This window comes from Gavialis gangeticus, unplaced genomic scaffold (assembly GCF_001723915.1).
Source record: "Gavialis gangeticus isolate Ggan-Ray unplaced genomic scaffold, GavGan_comp1, whole genome shotgun sequence".
Classification (NCBI taxonomy): Eukaryota; Metazoa; Chordata; order Crocodylia; family Gavialidae; genus Gavialis; species Gavialis gangeticus.
In genome coordinates, this window is record NW_017729025.1 from 147,961,726 (window position 1) to 147,980,553 (window position 18,828).

Below are 18,828 nucleotides of genomic sequence, written 5' to 3' on the forward strand. Positions count from 1 at the left end.
AGAGCCCTTTTCTTCCCAGCACCACCTGGGGTGATAAGGAACAATGGTAATAAGCTGATGGAGAATAGGTTTAGGTTAGAGATCAGAAAGCAATATTTTACAGTTAGGGTGGCTAAAATCTGGAATGAACTTCTTAGTGAAGTGGTCCTTGCCCCTACCTTGGGCAAGTTCAAGAGAAGTTTGGATGATCACCTGTCTGGGGTCTTGTGAACCCAGCATTCATTCCTGCCTGTGGCAGGGGGTCAGACTAGATGATCTGTTCAGGTCCCTCCTGACCCTAGCTACTATGAAACTATGAAACCTTAGGGTGTGTGTACACATGACAGAGTTGAATCCTTCAGGGTTGTATTCTATGCCTCCTAAATTGAAATGGTGCATTTCTAATTGAAACGGTGGATTTTATTTTTCCATCACTGTATACATGTCATTGTCCTGGTGACCTGGGCACTTTCTGAAGGCAGAAGTGGCAAGGGGCACAATCTTTTTTTTTTTTTTTCCAGTGGATCCTGCCGACCTCTCCTGCAGCTGGGGTGAGCTGCCAGTGGGCTAAGCATCCCCTGAGCTGTAGGTGGCCTCGGTCCTTCCTTCCATGGCGGCAGTGCCCCCCAGGTGGGCTGCTAGTGAGGTGGGTGCTGCCCCAGCTCAGAAGCTCCTGATCCAACTCTTACCTGAGCCCACCTAGGCTTTCAGTGCCCCATATACCATCCATACCACCTTCTCTGGCTGCCAGCACACCCAGATACCCTTCTGCTGCCTCCCTGTGCTGCCATACAGGTAAGCCAGCCTTTTCCCAGGTGGCCAGAGGTGCCTGCTAAAAGCAGAAGCAGTGAAGGGCCCAATTATTTTTTTCAGTGAAGCCTGCCTGCCTCTCCCTCAGCTGGGAGGGAGATTAATGGCTGCAACATTCCTAAACTGCAACGGTGCAAACTAAATTACATTGAGTAAGCATTTACTACAATGTAGTTTAGTTTGTTACAATGCAAACTCATTTTAAACCCTCAAAACTGGTGCACATGTAATATGTCACGCTATTAAACAACACAAAGGGAAATGTTTGTCATGTGTACATGGTAACTTCATCATGTGTACACGGTATCTTCATCATGTGTACAAGCACACAGATGCTGTATCCCTGAGGAGTTTTTTTTCTTTTTACTGAGGGGGCTGCTCTAGGAAGGGACCACTACAGCTAGCAAGACCATTGGATATTACTATTCATATAGCCAGGAAAAGCAACAACAGAACAATGGTAACTAATAAAACAAACAGTTCTTAAAACAGATTAACCTTGAACAAAAGCAAAATAGCAGCAGACCCACATTCAGCACTTCCACACCTGCACCCACGACAATACGAATAAGAGAAATTCAGCAAAAGCAGTTTTCTTTATATGGATGGATCTATACTACCCAGAGGGAGGAAGCAGATGGGCATGGGGACAGAGTTATCACCACCTCTTGTCTGGGTGCAGAGCCTGCCTGGCACTTGGGTAGAGGAGACTATCGGCACTGGATTTACAAACCAGTCCTGATAACTTGTTCTGGACAGGCCCAACCTTTCTAAATTTGACCAACCACAACACCTCTGTTTGATAAGAGCAGAATTTTTTTGATACATGTGCACCCAATTGCACGGTTGTTACTGTGCAGTAGAGGTGTGCAAAATGGGGTGAATTCAACTCAGATTCAGCCTGGATCAGGGATACTGATTCAAAAAATTTCAAAATGTAGAAAAAACATTTAAAGCTGTGTCTATAGCCAAGTCACTGATTCTCTGAATCAACATTGAATCTTCAGATTCAGCTGAATCGAATCAGGACAGTGATCCGAATTAACTAATCAAATCAATGTCCCCAAATCCAAATCCCAATTGAACATGGCCCATTTCGCATACCCCTATTAATTAGCCTACTGCAAAACAAACACAATAAACATCTTGCATAGACATGCCCAGTAAGTAGATTTAGGTATTTACTGATCCTTTCACTACAGCCAAAACTCCCATGGGCACTGTGTGTAGAGACCCAGCAAAACTTATCTACGTTGTACTGGGGACTTGAAAGTATGACTTCACATTCAGACTGATGACAGTTTTCCCATCATTTGCTTTTATAGTTGTGCCCCCAAACTCCTATTATGCGAGATGTCATATAGTACCCAGTAATAGACAATCCCTTCCTTGAAAACCTAGTGATCTATTTTGATTAGGGCACAAGCGAATATCTTTCACTCTGCCTTGGAATTTTAAAAATAGAATTGGGTCAAAAGTCTATTTTCAGATTGGAAAGGTCAGGTTTTTGTATTTGAAGTTCACATTCTTGTCAGAAGTGACCAAGCCCACTTCTTGGATCTCAGAAACAGATTTAATAGATTTTAGGGTTGAAAGAGACCTATTAGATCATTGAGTCCAACTTCCTGCCCTGGGGAGGAAAGAGTGCTGGGGTCAGAAGACCCCAGCCAGGTTTTTATCTAATCTTCTCTTAAATACCTCCAAGGAAGGGGATAGCGCCACCTCTCTTGGAAGCGTATTCCATATTATGGCAACCTTCACTGTAAAGAATTTTTTCCTGATACCCAGTCTAAATTTGCTCCCCTTCAGTTTGTGGCCGTTGTTTCTAGTTACCCTGATGGGTGCCCTGGTAAACATTGTATCCACTATTTCCTACTGCCCCCCACCCCCCATGAGTTTGCAGACAGCCACAAGATCACCTCTCAGCTTTCTCTTGCAGAGACTGAAGAGATTCAGGTCCCTCAACTGGTCCTCATACGGTTTTTCCTGTAGGCCTTTAACCAAATGGGTGGCCCTCCTCTGAACCCTTTCCAGGTAATCCACATCTCTCTTGAAGTGCAGCACCCAAAACTGGACACAGTACTTCAGCTCCAGCCTTACCAGTGCCACATAGAGGGGAAGTATCACCTCCCTAGACCTGTTTGTGATGCACCTACTTATTCAAGAAAGAGTGTGGTTAGCTTTATTTATTACTTCATCACATTGGCGACTCATGTTCATTTTGGAGTCAACTACAACTCTGAGATCCCTTTCTGCAGCTGTGATATGTAGAATGGTACCTCCCAGGCTATAGGTGTATTGATGATTCTTCCTCCCCAGGTGCAACACATGGCACTTATCTTTGTTAAACTGCATCCTATTCTGTTCTGCCCACTTCCACAGCCTGTCCAAATCTGCCTGGATTTGCTCCCTGCCCTCTAGTTTGTTTACCTCACCCCACAGTTTGGTGTCATCTGCAAACCTGGACAGAGTGCTTTCTACTCCTTCATCCAAGTCACTAATGAAGATATTGAACAGTACTGGTCCCAGGACAGAGCCTTGGGGACTCCACTGCCCACATTTCTCCACCTAGAAACTGACCTATCCACCACCACTCTCTGGGTGTGTCCCATAAGCCAATTTTTCACTCACTGGACTGTGTAATAATCTAAATTGCCGATGTTTAGTTTATTTATAAGAAGTGGGTGCGACACTGTGTCAAAGGCCTTTATAAAAGCTAAGTAAATAACATCTACCTCTATTCCTTCATCCAAGCATTTTGCAACCCAGTTGTAAAACGAAACCAGGTTAGTCAGGCAGGATCTGCCTGATATGAACCCATGCTGGTTGCCCCTTACCATTATTCTTTCCAAGGACAGAGGTAAGGCTTGCCAAGGTCTTGCCAAGGACAGAGGTGAGGCTAACCAACCTATAGTTACCTGGTTCCTACTCCCTCCCCTTCTTGGAAATAGGGACCACATTGGCCCATTTCCAGTCCTCTGGGACCTGTCCTGAGTGCCACGAGCACTCAAACAGTTGCGCCAATGGATCCACTATGACTCCAGCTAATTCCCTAAATACCCTAGGATGAAGATTACCAGCGCCTATTGACTTAAATACATCCCGCCCCTCCAAGTGCCCCTTTACTAGGTCAGTGCTAACAGTTGGTAGGTCGGTATCTATCTCGCACTTACCTAAAGTCCCATTGGGATGCATGCTTTTATCTGTGTCCAGAAACACAGATGCAAAGAAGTAATTTAGGAGCTTTGCTTTGGCCATCTGTTACCAGTTGCCCTAGTCCATCTTGAAGGGGCCCTATGTCACCCTGCACTTTCTTTTTGCTTCCTATTTATTTAAAGAATGACTTTTTGTTATCCTTAACTTTTGCTGACAGCCTAAGCTCCATTTCTGCTTTGGCCCTCCTCACTGCTTCCCTGCAAGCCTAAGCCAAGCAGGTATACTCCTCCTTGGTGGCTGCCCCCTTCCTCCACAGCCTGTAGGCCCCTCTTTTCCCCTCCAGGCTCTCCTGGATTTCCCTGCACAACCAAGAGGGTTTTCTTGCTCTTTTGCCCCCCTTTATGTGTACTTGGATGGTCCCTTTCTGTGCCTGCAGGATGAGTCCATTGAGAAATGCCCTTCCTTCCTTGACTCCCATCTCTCCAATGCTTTTGCCCATCAGTCCCTCCGTAACTAATCTCCTGAGTTTGTTGAAGTTGGCCTTCCTGAAGTCTAGCACTTCAGCCCTACTAGTTATCTTTCCCACCTTTTTCTGGATAGTGACCTCTATCAATAGGTGGTCACTATCCAATAGGTTAGCTTGTACTTGCAGATACCCCACCAAGTCATCCCCTGTGGCCAGCACCAAGTCTAGTAAGGCATTTCCCCTAGTGGGAACGTTTACCTCCTGTGCTAGGTGAATGTTCTGTAAGCAGGTTGGAAACTTACGTGAACGGGCAGACTGGCCACCTGTTCCTCCCAGTCGATATCTGGGAAGTTTAGGTCCCCCATGACAACCAGGTCCTTTGAGTGCACTGCCTCTGAGAGCTGTCTCAAGAATTCTAGGTATAACTTGTCTCCTTGGTGTGGGGGTGTGTAATAAACCCCCACTACCAAGTCCCTTTTTCCCTGACTCCCCTGTAATCTGACTCATAGTACCTCAATTTTCCCTTTTTCTAGGCCCAGCTTAACTACAGAAGATGTATATTCCTCCTTAACATAGAGAGCAATGTGCCCCGCCCCACTTTATTCCCCACTCTATCCTGTCTGTACAGCCTCAATGCCCACTGCCCAGTCATGGGTAAGGTCCCACCAGGTTTCTGTTAGGCCAACCAAGTGAATTTTTTTGTTTGCAAGCAGGAGTGCAAGTTCCTCCTGCTTATTCCCCATGATCCTAGCATTAGCATAGAAACATCTATGCCCCACAATAGGTACCGTTAGTACTTCCCCATCCTGATACTTAGCAGGGCCCTTGGTACTTACTTGGACTGTTCCAGCACCTGGTTCATGGTTCGTCATTCCTGGCCTCACCCTGTAGTCAACATCCCCGTCCCACAATGAACTGTCACACAATGAAAAATTGGTGTGCCTCTGCAAAACATTCTGTTGTCAAATTTCCAATTAGCTGTAAAGCCTGACAAACTGGAATAAAAAAGGAAATTTTGCATAACGTTGGGGGGTTCAGAAAGCACAAACTGCCCTGAATATGGTGTGACTTTCTAATACCCCTGCTCCATTTCCACTCCCCTCATCCCCTGCACTAGCCCCAGATATATGCAAAAACATTAATGTAATATGAAGGAAAACCAAAATTCTAGTTCCACATCAAATTTCAGGCTTAAGGCTTCCTCTCTGGAGAAAGGCTCTCAACTGAAATGTCAATAAATTTGTGGATTTCCTGATTATTAAGCATTAATTAAAATGATTCTTGTTTTTATACCTTCTTGGCTTTAGCTCCCATTTATTTAATACAGTGAGTACAATTCATATTTTTTCAGATTATAAACTATGTTGTCCATCTCTCACAATGGGGAGCAGTTACTCGTGTGAGTAATTACTGATAAGTGAGACTATTTGTATTAAATGTAGTTCTTCATCAGTGGGAATAAAAGATTTATAATCTAGCCCTATATTATTCATTATTATGATTTTTGGGAACAAATTCTAAATTTCTTGCTCTAAAATCCCTTTGAAGCCCAAAGAAATTTGTTCCAGTTGAATGAGTTCTAAGAAGGACTTCATATTTTGGCTCATTATTATTTTATTATGATTTAATTGTTGGCATGGGGCCATGAATTTGCTATTTTATAGAACTATAAACCCCCAAAACAGCTCTCACATATTTTGTGGCCAAAAAGCTGGGAGTTTAATGTCAGGCTCCAGTTAACACCGTGAATGAGAAATCATGCCACATCACAATTGTAATACTTCATACCTGCATTATCTTCACTTTGCACAGGTTTCATGAGTATATTGGGTACATTGTGGTGGTAAATCATGGTAATGGGTAGGGATGGAGTCAGGGGTAGAGTAATGTAAAATGAGGAGGGAAAGCTAAGTCTCAATGGATACAGACATCAAAGTTTGCCTTATGATTGGTTGGTTGGCTCAGCCCTCATTTGATTTGTGGCTACATTGGAAGCAAATTGAAATGAAAGGTAAAAACAACCTCTGAGGAGGGACAGTCTGAGGTCACTCCTGGAATCCTCTCTTTCTTTATCTCAAGTGGAAAAGGCACATGCAACAGAAATGTTAAAACAAGTGGGTTTTAGGCTGGGGCAAAAGAAGGATCTGTGAAAATCTCACAAAGAAGATAAGAGAGAGATTCCTGTGGCAGTTTGTTTGCTCTACAAGGGAAGAACTAAGAGGAAAAGGCAAAATATTGTCAGTGTTCCTGAGAAATTCAGAGAGAGGAAGAAAGGGGAAACTGATTACTCAAAAGAATGAAGATGATTGTATCATTGCTTTTTTTTTTTAAATAACCCTTCTGTTTATTAAGGGTTTTGCCATTGCTCTGAATTGATCCAAACTCTTCACTATGAGAGTGACAGGACCCCACCTCTGAGGGCATCTGTGTGGTGTTCCTAATGGCTTCATTAGTTCTACTTCTCACTCTTGCTCCAAGGGTACACCCCATTCTTGCTTGCCATGCCTTTGATGGAAAATAAAATGTGAATTTGGGAGGTTGCCGTCAACAGCCCCTCTCCAAATCCTGGGACCTCCAACTGGGGGGCGGGTCCCCGGCATGCTCCTGGGTGGACCTGGAAGTGGACTGGAAGTGCTTCTGGTTCAATTCTGGGTCCACTGCTGAGCATGCTGGGGCCCCGCGCTCCTGTGGGATGCTCCATCTGCCCCAGTATCCCAGCATTCACAAGCCTCCTGGTACCTTGAGGTATGTAGAAAAAACATTTAAAGCTGTGTCTATGTCCAGATTATCAAACCTTTTCAAATCTCTCCATATCAGTTCAGAGGGTTCCAATTTGATTCAGAAAGATTAATGGTTTTCCTGATTCAATTTGAATTCACAAATTCGGCTACCGCATCTGGCTGAATCTCTGCCATACTGAATCAGTGCCAGATGCTTTGCACAGCGCTACTACGCAGTAACCACTGTTACTGCACAGTTCTGGCAGTGCATGGGTTGTTTCCAACTCTACTGTGCACTACTAATGAGCATCACGGTTTGTGCCTGCCAACACTGTGTCGTCGTAGCAACAGACTACATCACCATAGCTCACTGCTGTGGTGATGTGGCGTCCTGTGTAGACATGTCAAGTGATAGCAAATAAGATTAATGGAAGCAAAGCAAGCAAAATGACTACACAATCCCACTCATTTACCAGTTCTAGTGTTCTGCAAGGAGGCGGTACATCTGGCTTGTATGTGAACACCAAGTCATGGTTTCTGCTTATATCAGGATGTCATTAGCCTTGGAGATTAGGGGTTGATGTTGCACCCCAAATTGTTGCCTGGGAATCCCTCCATTTGTATTCTCTTCCTCCTGAAGACTTCTCATTTCTGTGTACCATTGATTGGTTTCCCTATGGTGGTTATACTGTTTGCATTCGGCCCTATCAGCCTAATCCTTTAAATATGTCACATGCATACATTTTAATTTGGTCATTTGCTGGTCTCCTAATTTGATCATTTCACCAAAACTGAGGATCCCAGGGGCTGTTTGTCAGGTTACAACTGATCATTGTGACCTGATGCTAATTCAGTATGTTCTTAACTTGTTATGGATTGAAGGAATATGTACCTGAGTAATCTTAAACATTTAACTGCATGCCAATGTATGCATCCATAGGGATATAATTAAGATCTTATAGGAATATAATTTATCTACAGGAATTTCTGTAGTGTTCACTGGGTAACACTGTTACTCATTTGGCACATATAAATATTCACTTTTGAGTCAACAGTGCATTTGAACACACAAAAGTATTCTTGTAACCTTTTAGAAGCAGGGCTGCAAGGGACCTCACAAGGTCATTCAGTCCAGTCCCTTGCTTATGGCAGGAACAGAAGCATGAATAAATCTCCCCAAATATTCAGTTACTTCTGCCAACCTACCAAATCACTTTATTCTTATCTATATGGAGTTTAATATAATTAATATAATAAACGTGCATCTATACCCAATATCAGGGAGAAGGCAGGGTAGAGATGCACCTTACAGACTAACTGAATCAGAGATGCATAAAACTTTCATGAGCTAGAGCTCAATTCATCAGACACTATGAAAACCAAACACTGGCACAGGCATTGAACAGCTTGGGAAGAATCAGATATGGTCAAACTGAGTATCGTTAATATGCTGCTATCCCTTATAATCACAACCTCTTGCTCAGTCTCTACATGTTCAACAGAATCTGAGACAGAAAATGAATCCTATAGAACTCCCTCCCCATTACAGTACTGAGTAAGGAGAGGTTGCCATTTCCATCACTTTCAAAGCCATGCTCACTGAGAAAATTTTTCAACTCAACAGCAACCTAATTAACTCCTCCTGAAGTCCACAGCTAACTTAACACCACCTCCCAATCAATAAGAACAAAGGTAGTTTATGGATTTAACAATATCAGCAGAGATGTTTAACTTTCATCCAAGGCCAAGATGACCACTTCCTAAAGCTAGTAATGTCATTTCTGTGTTTTACCTAGATTTGTGAACAAAGAAATATCTAGGCACTTTCTTTTAATACTTTAATTTTAATGAAAAAAAGAAAATTAAAAACTGAGTAATTATTAACATAATTGTCAGCAACAAGACATACATAGGTAAAAAAAAAAAAACCCCTCTACTAATTATCAAAAAAAAAAAATTCTACTATGAGGGAACTTCTTATAGTACCATAATTATGCCTGTGGCAAGTTTTCCATTCATTAGGAGATTTAAGTCTTTATTTGGTAAAGTATATCTTGCAAAAATGTACACGGGGTGCATCTACACATGTACTTTACTGCACAATTGGCTAATTAGCTCTACAGTAAAGCATCACTGTCTACATGTGTGCCTGTATTAGGGCACAGTAAATTAGTTAACTCTGCTGTAGGATAGTAGTGTCCAGGACAAGTACTATCCTACAGCAAAGTAGTTATGTGCACCAAAACTCATGTGTAGACAGTGACCAGGGCTATCTACAGGGCTGGACTCTTGTGCCCTAGCCATCCTCTCCACAACAAGTTGAGTTGGGGGGCAGCAGCTGCAGGCTGGCATGCTGACCCCTGACTCCCTACCAGCTGGGGCTGCTCTGCCCTGGCTCAACATGCTGTGGTCCCAGGCACACATGTAAATGCCACACCCGGGACCAATAAACTCCAGCACAAATTGCACCAGAGTTTATTCCTATGTACTAGTTGCACATGTAAATGCACCCAGTACATAGTGAGTATTATTTGAGTTCCCCCTGGTGACATAGTGGTTTGATTAAACTTGAGTGGATAGAGTATACATTAATAAAGTTTCCAAAATTAAACTTTTTGGGGGGGAAACTGGCTACAGGGTAGGACCCAAAGAGTTCTCATGAATGGATCTGTGTTGTTCTTGTGTGAAGTGGCCAGTGGTGTCCCTCAGGGGTGTATGCTTGGACCGGTGCTTTTTAACATCTTTACCAATGATTTGGATGGGGGAGTGAAAAGCTCATTGGCCAAGTTCATAGATGACACCAAGTTATCGGGCAGTGTGGCCACACCAGAAGATAGGACAGGCTGGAGAGTTGGGCAGACAGGAACCAGATAAAATTTAACACTTCCAAGTGTAAGGTGGTCCATTTGGGGGAAAATAACCCTCAACATACATACAGGCTTGGAGATGACAGCCTGACTTGCACCACGGCTGAAAGGGACCTAGGGGTAATGATTGCCCATCGCATGAACATGAGCCGTCAGTGCTATGCGGTGGCCAGCAGGGCAAATAGCATGCTGGCATGCATCAACTGATGCTTCTCATATAAAACTAAGGAAGTGATACTGCCACTGTACTTAGCACTGGTGAGACTGCAGTTGGAGTACTGTGTCCAGTTCTGGGTACCGCACTTCAATAAAAAGGTGGAAAAACTTGAGAGGGTCCAGAAAATAGCCACCTGTATGATCAGGGACTTGCAAGATGAGCCATGCAAAGAAAGTCTGAGAGACCAGGGCCTCTTTAGCCTAAAAAAGAGAGGTTTGGGAGGGGTCTTGATAGCGGCTTACTGCTATATCAGAGGAGTGCATCAGGAGCTCGGTGAACAACTGCTCACTAGGGCACCCCTGGGGAAGACCAGGACCAATGGATACAAACTCCTGGAAGGCCACTTCAGGCTTAATACCAGGAAAAACTCCTTCACGGTCAGGGTGTCAAGACTGTGGAATAAACTTCTTCCAGAGGTGGTGGAATCATCTACCCTGGAGGTTTTCAAGAGGAGACTGGACAGTCACCTTGCTGCGGTCACTTGACCCCAATTGTCTTCCTGCCTTGAGCAGAGAGTCTGGACCTGATGATCCACTAGGTCTCTTCCAGCCCCTAACAGTCTATGAATCTATGAAAAACAAACAAAAATTGAAAATATTCTGGGATCTGACCTTTGATTCACATATTATTCTGGACTGATTAATTCAATACCAATGATAATATAGAGAGTTTTTCACATATCACAATATGTCACTTTTTCTGCAAAACTGAAAAAGGGTGCCAAAGTTAACTTGCTATGGTTTAGTCTATGTACCACCTTTGACAAGATCCACTTTGTTAACAAAGCACTTTTATTCACTCAAAGAGTCTGTGAATACCGAAACCATTTGCCCCTTTTTGAGAGTTTTTGTTTGTTTGCATTTTTTGAAGGGAGAGATATTTTACCAATTTTATAACAAACAACAAAAATACTCAGTACTATAGCTTGTCAACTTTATTTGAAATGCAACTTAAAAAAAAAACTGGAATTTTTTTGAAAAACAATGTACTTTTTTTACAAAACTGGAAAACGAAAAATGATGCCATTGCCTGAAATCTTATTATTAATTTTCATTTTTCACTCTCCCAACATGATTTTAAAAATGGAGTTAAGAAGAAAAATGAAAATGTGTCTCCAAGATTATCAAAAGTGAACATTTTTTTACAAATATTTTGGGAATGGTTTTTTAATAGAGGAAAATTCCATCTTTTTTGAGATGAAGGAAAGAAAAGAGCTTAAAACCCTTTTAAAATAATGTTGTAGATTTGGGGTCTTGATCACATCTAATTAAGTACAAATTTATATCACTTCTTATGCCCCAAAGCTGCAAAGTACTTAAGGAATGTAAGTGAACACCATTATTTTCATTGTAAAGTTTGAAAATAGAAGCATCAAGAAATGAAGTGACTTGATGAAGATCACATGGGGGGGGAAAGTGACGAGCCAGAAATACACCCTAGACTTAGTATCCTTGCTCTTGCTCTAAGCACTGTGTCACATATGAAATATATAAGGTATTTTATGACCTGTAGTCAGGGTCAGATCCAGAGTGAGTGCAGTGGCATGGCTGCACCCTCTTTCTTACCATGCTTCAAGCAGCAGCTGGAGAAGTTTCCTTAGTCCCCCAGGAAAATTCCCCAGTCCCTTTAGCGCCATTCTCAGAGGGACATGCTCTCTCCTCCCCTGCCCACCACAGCTGCTGTCCCCACTGAACTACTTCTGTCTAGCTCCATCTGGGTGGTGCCAGCATTGGGCTCTGCCCAAGACAATGGCAAGCAGGTTCCCACTTCCTGCTTCGTCTCCCCTGAGAGTTCTCCAAGAGCCCAGGAACAGGTGTGGGGAGAGGAACCTCACCCCATGCTTCCACTATCCTCAGCTGATCCTGGCCCCCATGCAGCTCAACTGGAGCTGGACAGAAGTGGCTCTGAGCTCTCCTTGCCCCTGGAGAGTAGGGACAGCAGCAGTGGTGAGGAGAAGAAAGGAAGGGAGGGGAGGGAGAGTTTTTACATGCTTAAAAACTCTCCAGCCGTTGCTCCTGCAATTTGGTCTGCCCTACCTGGTACAGGGGAAAGGGGAGAAAGGCTGGGAACAGGGGTACAGCCACCCCTGCAGCACATGTCACTGCTCCCACAGCCCCCCGCCCCCTTTGCAAAATCCTGCATCCTCTTCTGTCTGTAGTTATATAACCAGTACTTATCACTTTTAATATCAGAGTGCCACACAATAGTTAATCCTCAGAACTGAGGATTATTTCTGAGACAAAGAAATATTATCCCAATTTTACAGACAGGGGAACTAAGGCAGAGAGTGACAGATTTTCAAAGGTGTTGAAGCACCTAAATATGCAAATGGCTACCTAGAGGGATTGCTTAAAGCTTTGATCACACAGGAATTTCTGGCAGAGCAGAAACTGAACTATGATCTCCTAAGTCCAAGACACTATCATAAACCCAGGACCATTCTTCCTCTTTCTTAAGAGGATAACTCAGTAAGATTAACAACACCTTATTTAAAATGAGAGTCAGTGGGTGTATCTACATGTGTGCTTTTTTCCAGTTGACTAATTAGCTCGGCAGTAAAGCATCATCATCATCTACACGTACTGGTATTTGGGTACAGTAAATTAATTACTTCCACTGTAAGACAGGACTGTCGGGGACAGGACTGTCATATCAAGAGTCATTTACTGTGCAGAAATGTATGGTGGATGGTGACCTGGACCGCAGCAGTTTGAGCCAAGCCAGAGAAGCCCCAGGCTGGTAGCAGGTTTGGAGGGTCAGCCAAACAGCTCTGCAGTTTTGGCACTCTCATGTCCCAGCCAGCCCCTCCATCACCCAGAGCCTGGTGATGACCCCCCAAGCCTGCTACTAGCCCAGGGCTGCTCTGCCCTTGCTCAGACTCCAGCGGAAACTGCACTGGAGTTTATCATGTCACTTTAATGGTATTTGTAGAAGCACCCAGTATGTACTTCCATGCTGTCACAATGCAGAGAGAACAGCAGGAAATCTCATTCATCCTTCTCACTCCTGGAAAATCAGGATCCTAAATCACCTTCTTCTCTAGGCCTTAATTTAATGCCCCTCCCCCCTGCCTCAGCTTAACATAAGCTGAACTAAAGACTTTCATCAGCATCCATTGACCCCAAGAAACTTGCACTGTTCTTTGACTGAGACTAATAGATTCTCCACAGGAGATGGCTGGTATTATGTCTCTTCTGCCTCCCACAAAGCTGGCCTAAGCTTACATTAATAATAATTAAATGCTTATTAGAACTACCCAAATCTTCTGGGTCTGTAAGACTGGTGCTAACATGCTTATGGAAAGAGGTCCAGTGGGCAGATGAACTGTGAGGAGCCAAAGGGTAGGTACTAGTAGGAGTGATGGGTGGAATGAAGGAGGCAAGGAGAGCACAGCATGAAGGGGCAGATGAAAAGGGCATAGGAAGTGCATTTAAAACAAATATAATCACTCAGAGTGATATTCTTACTTCTTCCTCTTCATTTTCGCTTTCTCTCAGCTTCATGTTACTGCTTTCATTTTTTCCTGTCTGTTTTTCTCCTTATGTTCTCAAATCTTTTCCATTCTCTTCCACTATCAGTTTCCATCCCCCACCCGCTTACCTAATACCCTTTTCTTTACTCTGGTTTTCTCTGCTCTACCTTGCTCTCTCTTACCTCCCTCCATCCCACTGACCTTCATTTCTCCTCTTTTCATCAGTTGTTCACCTAAATGTCTTCAGTCTACCTACTTGCTTCTTTTCTTCTTTCATCTCTTGCCTGCAAGGACTGCCCCACACACCTCCATTTCTCCATTTCTTCCTCACTCTCTGTTAACCCTCCCATGCTCTCTGTCCCCTTTCTCCCTAAACCCTACCACTCCCCATCAGCCCACTGACCTTTCCACCCTTCCTTCACACTTTTCTCTCCTCTCTACAACTCACTACATTCAGAGCCTTTCCTATTCTATGTTCTTTCTACCCTCACTGTCCCCTCAGTACCCATATTTTATCTGCTGCTGCTTCCTTATGAGTGGATAAAGAGGGAGGGAGTGCAAACAGGAGGATGTATGTACTCCATGAGAGGGAGTGCAAACAGGAGGATGTATAATGGATGAAGGGAAGAAGCACAATGGGTATCTCTTTTGCACTCTCACAGACAAAATTAATGATCTCTCTCTTTCTTTTCCCACCTTGCAGATGCTCAATGGGTAGAGATAAAGAGCAAGCACACATAAGAAAGTACATGAGTATAAGAGCAAGTAAGTCTGAGCATAAATTTATGCAAGATAGATGGACTGTAAGAGGAGAAGAGAGCATGAGTATATTTTTATGAGTGGCAGGGAAAGAGGGAGAAAGCACTCCATGCACATGATAGGTGAAAAGAGTGGTGCTACATGTACATGATAGGTGGAAAGTGTGAGTGTATACACGTGGCCATTTATGAGAGTCAGAGAGAAAGACAAAAAGGTACATAAAAACAAGCATCTAAATGTGTTTGAGAGATGGATGGATAAGAAAGGAAGCAGGAGTGTGTGAATGAAAGAACTGGGAAGACTGAGAATGTCCATGTCTGAAGAACGAAGACAGCCTGAGTTGCCTGAAAAACTTCCACAGCGCAGGTCATAGGACAGAGCATTGCAGCAGTTTCCTGAGGAAACCCTCCTGTTCTCTCACATACCCAGACTATTTATGGCTCCCTCCCTACTTCAGTAGTTTCACAGACTCCCACTGACATCCAAATAGTTCACTAACATACATTCTGTTGTCGATTATTGGCACTTCCATCACACACCACAGATTTTCTTGCTCCCAGTTCACTTTGCTAATCATCCTTGTTATTAAGTCCCTTTTCATTCTCTTCAGCAAATTGCAACTCTTTGGGGGAAAAATAAAAAGGGGAGTGGGCCTGAAAACTGGTTTTCCTGCAACTTCACAGGGTTATTAATTAAACTCAGTTTAAGCTGCATGATCTTAATCAAGGAAACCTGACTACGGGTAAGGCTCTGCACTTCGGATGACTCAAACATCAGAAAGATTTGGAGTCAGATGCAAAATTCCATTTTTAGCCTGTGTAGCTAAGCAGTGAGATTCCCTGCTTTTTCAGAATTGCTGTCCTATATGTCCTCTGTCCAATGTCTGTTGTCATTTATCTTCTTGCTTGTTTTTTCCTAACCTGAGGTACATGTGTTTGTCACAACATCCTATTTAAACTCCTTATGTTTCATATTATTCAGGTTCTGTCTCACTGGAAGGAATGCATTCCCCCACTACACAAATCAGTTCTTATGCCTGGCCTGGTTCGTTACAACAGAGTGATCCAAGCAGCAGATGTGCACAAGGCGCCCCATCTGATAGTTTCTTCATTTTAGAGCTATTGATGAAAGCAGCAATCAAACCAGCAATGAAACCCTGCAATATTAACCATGACCTTATTGCTTCCTGATCAATTCCTCTGTGCAATGCCTGAAATGTGATCCATTGGGAAGATGTACATGTCTGAAGAAAGCAGCTGTCCCAGGATGTTCATCCGTGTCGCATATTTAAGAACCCAATATTAAATCCAAGAGATACTGAAAATGACAGCTAGCACAGCTGTCAGTGGTCAGACACATTCCATTGCCAATGGCATCTTTTAAAGACTGTTTCAGTTTAAACGTGAAAGTACCTTTCAAAGATAACTCCTATATGCCTGGAAACATGCTCTTTGCTTAGTGCTCTAGACCTATGTATCTTGGCTTACCCCAGTTTTTAATAATGTAACCCTCACACCAAAGGACTAAAAGATTTAAAAGGCCTTCATACTTGAAAGTGGGACTTTGTCATAGAACTCTAGGGATGAATTGTGATTTCAATTGAAGTTAATAGCAAAATTCCAGTTGACTTCAATGTGCCTAGGATTTTACCCCAGGTGAGTAAAATTTGAGTCTAGATTTTCAAGTGGCCAGCATATTAGAATCAATATTTGAAGAGAAATGAAAATCAGCTTTAAAATGACAACTGCCTTAAGAGTCATTGTTTCTTTCATAAACATCAGCATTATGACTTGCTATCTGTTAAATATCTGAAGTCTTAAAGGGGACCAGAAGATACTTATGGAAACAGTGGAGAATATGGTTTTATTATTATGAGTGCTGAATGAGAGTCAAATGGATGGGCATAATTACACACAGGTTTCTCATCAGAAGAAGAAATGTACCACAGGTGAAAGATTGGCCACATTCTCAGTCCCTGTTGTCTCAAACTGCCTTAAAAGCTACCCTTACATTGGAAATTGCTATGCTCAAACCATTCTACAAAATGGTAGGTGTTATTTAGCATGCAGTACCTGTGGCACAAATTAGTAGTAGCATGCAGCAGATTCTGCACCTAAAGATTCCTGTGGAGTCAAAACCAGTAACTATCTGCAGGAAAAGCCCTCCTGGTTAGGGTAACCATTCAGCCTTTTTTTCCCAGAACAGTCCCAGATTTTGGTGGCTGGTCCTAGGCATGCAGCACAGATTAATATGAGCATCCTGGTACAGAGTGCAGTCCAGCAGAGAAGGCCAGTGGCACACTGCCCCAGAAAGGTAGTCAGAAAGGCTCTCCCTACAGTGGGCCAATGACTTGGAGGGGAGGGGAGAAAGTAGGAGGAAGGGAGGGGAAACAGGAAGAAGGAGTGGGGGGCAGTGTCCCACATGTTCCATATTTCAAACCAGGAAGGATGTTCACCCTACCTCTGGTTTACCTGTGACTCTGAGTGGTGCAGCAATTACCACTGTTAAACAGGAATGCTAGTGTAATTGGTGATATTCACCACCTCTTTAATATGATCCTCATATGAGAATGAATTTGGTCCTGCCATCAGAGAGAACAATGAATTGATTTTGTGGATTTAGCGCTCTATATATGTCACTAAGTGCCCCCAGTTCCTTAAATGGGCATATCCTATTTTTCATTTCTCCTGCTGGCCACATGGCTTCTTTCCAACTCTGCAGTGTAGGTATGTAAGTAACTAAATTTAAGCTCTTCATTCAGAACTAATTACATTTTTATATCCTTGAACAGGGAAAAGTGACTAATATTTCCTATAAACATAATGTTTTGTAAGTTTGCTTTAAAGGGCAGCTGCAAGTCAGAACAGCGACTGAAGACATTAGTAACACATCCCTTCCACCTCTCTCTTTCCCCAATATGAAGTAAACTACAACACACACACACAAATGTGCTAAAAGTTGCTCTAGATATTAAGTTAAAACAAAAATAGCAGGGAGAAAGAGCAATTTACCATAAAGTACTTTAAATATAAACCAGTCAAATGAAAGACTGAGAAAAATCTTTGCTGTCACCAAGCAAAGAATTAGATGCCAAAATTACCATGTAGAGTTTGCCAAAAGATTTAATGGAGTAGAGTTTTTAGATAAAGGAGATAATAAAGTAGATAGAGGTTCTTCATCAGTTAATAGGAAGATATCTCAATACCTAAAATGACTTAAATAAAAATAAAGAAAAGGTACTGGTAAATGAAGCAGAACAAAGAGTAGGGGAATGTGAAGATAAACTGTCTGGGCTAAAAAGGACTTTCAAAAGAATTAGATTTCCAGAAGGTCCACCATAGAGTGAGAAAATATGAGTGGGGGGAAAGGGGAAGAAATACCCTAAAATTAGGGCCTGATCTAATAGTCTTTCCTGAGGCAGCATTCAAAGGTAAGATCTCAAATTAGACTCTGTATAGACTCCTTGAAAATATAGGCAAAGATGACATAGTAAACATTTTAATAAGGTAGCAGTTTGAAAACAAATCAGAAGCTCACTTGCAAGGGGTGAGACTAGTTTTTGCCAGTTAAATAATCATCATGTTGTTGGAATCCTGGACAAGAAGAAAGAAAAAAACTTCAGCAAAGTGCAAGTTGGCAAGTTCTCAGGCACGTGTGAAAAATGAATGTTATGAAAGCAGGCACATGTGCAACAATTAAAGCACAAAGCAGATAGGTCAACAAGAAGCAGATTACCTGAGCAGATAAACCCAGGTTTTATGAACCTCAGCTTTTGTTTTAATAGCCATTTCCATGAGTTTTCATAGTATCATAGTTTGTAGGGTCGGAAGGGACCTGAGCAGATCATCGAGTCCGACCCCCTGCCATGCCAGAAAAAAGTACTAGGATCAAACGACCCCAGCAAGGTGTTCATCTAGCCTCCTCTTAAAGACCCCCAGGGTAGGAGCCAGCACCACTTCTCTTGGAAGTTGGTTCCAGATCCTAGCCGCCCTGACCATGAAGTAGCACCTCCTCATATCTAGCCTAAATCTACTCTCTGCCAGCTTGTGACCATTATTCCTAGTCACTCCTGGTAGTGCTTGGGGGAACAGGGACCCCCCCAGTGCCTGCTGGTCCCCTCTGGCTAGTTTGTAACAGGCCACTAGATTCCCCCTCAGCTTTCTCCTATGGAGGCTGAACAAGTTCAGGTCCCATAGCCTCTCCTCATAGGGCCTGCCCTGCAGTCCCCTGATCATGCGAGTGGCCCTCCTCTGGACCCTCTCCATGTTGTCCACATCCCTCTTCAAGTGCGGCGCCCAGACCTGGATGCAGTACTCCAGCTGTGGTCTGACCAGTGCCGCATAGAGGGGGAGGATCATCTCCTTGGACCTGCTCGAGATGCA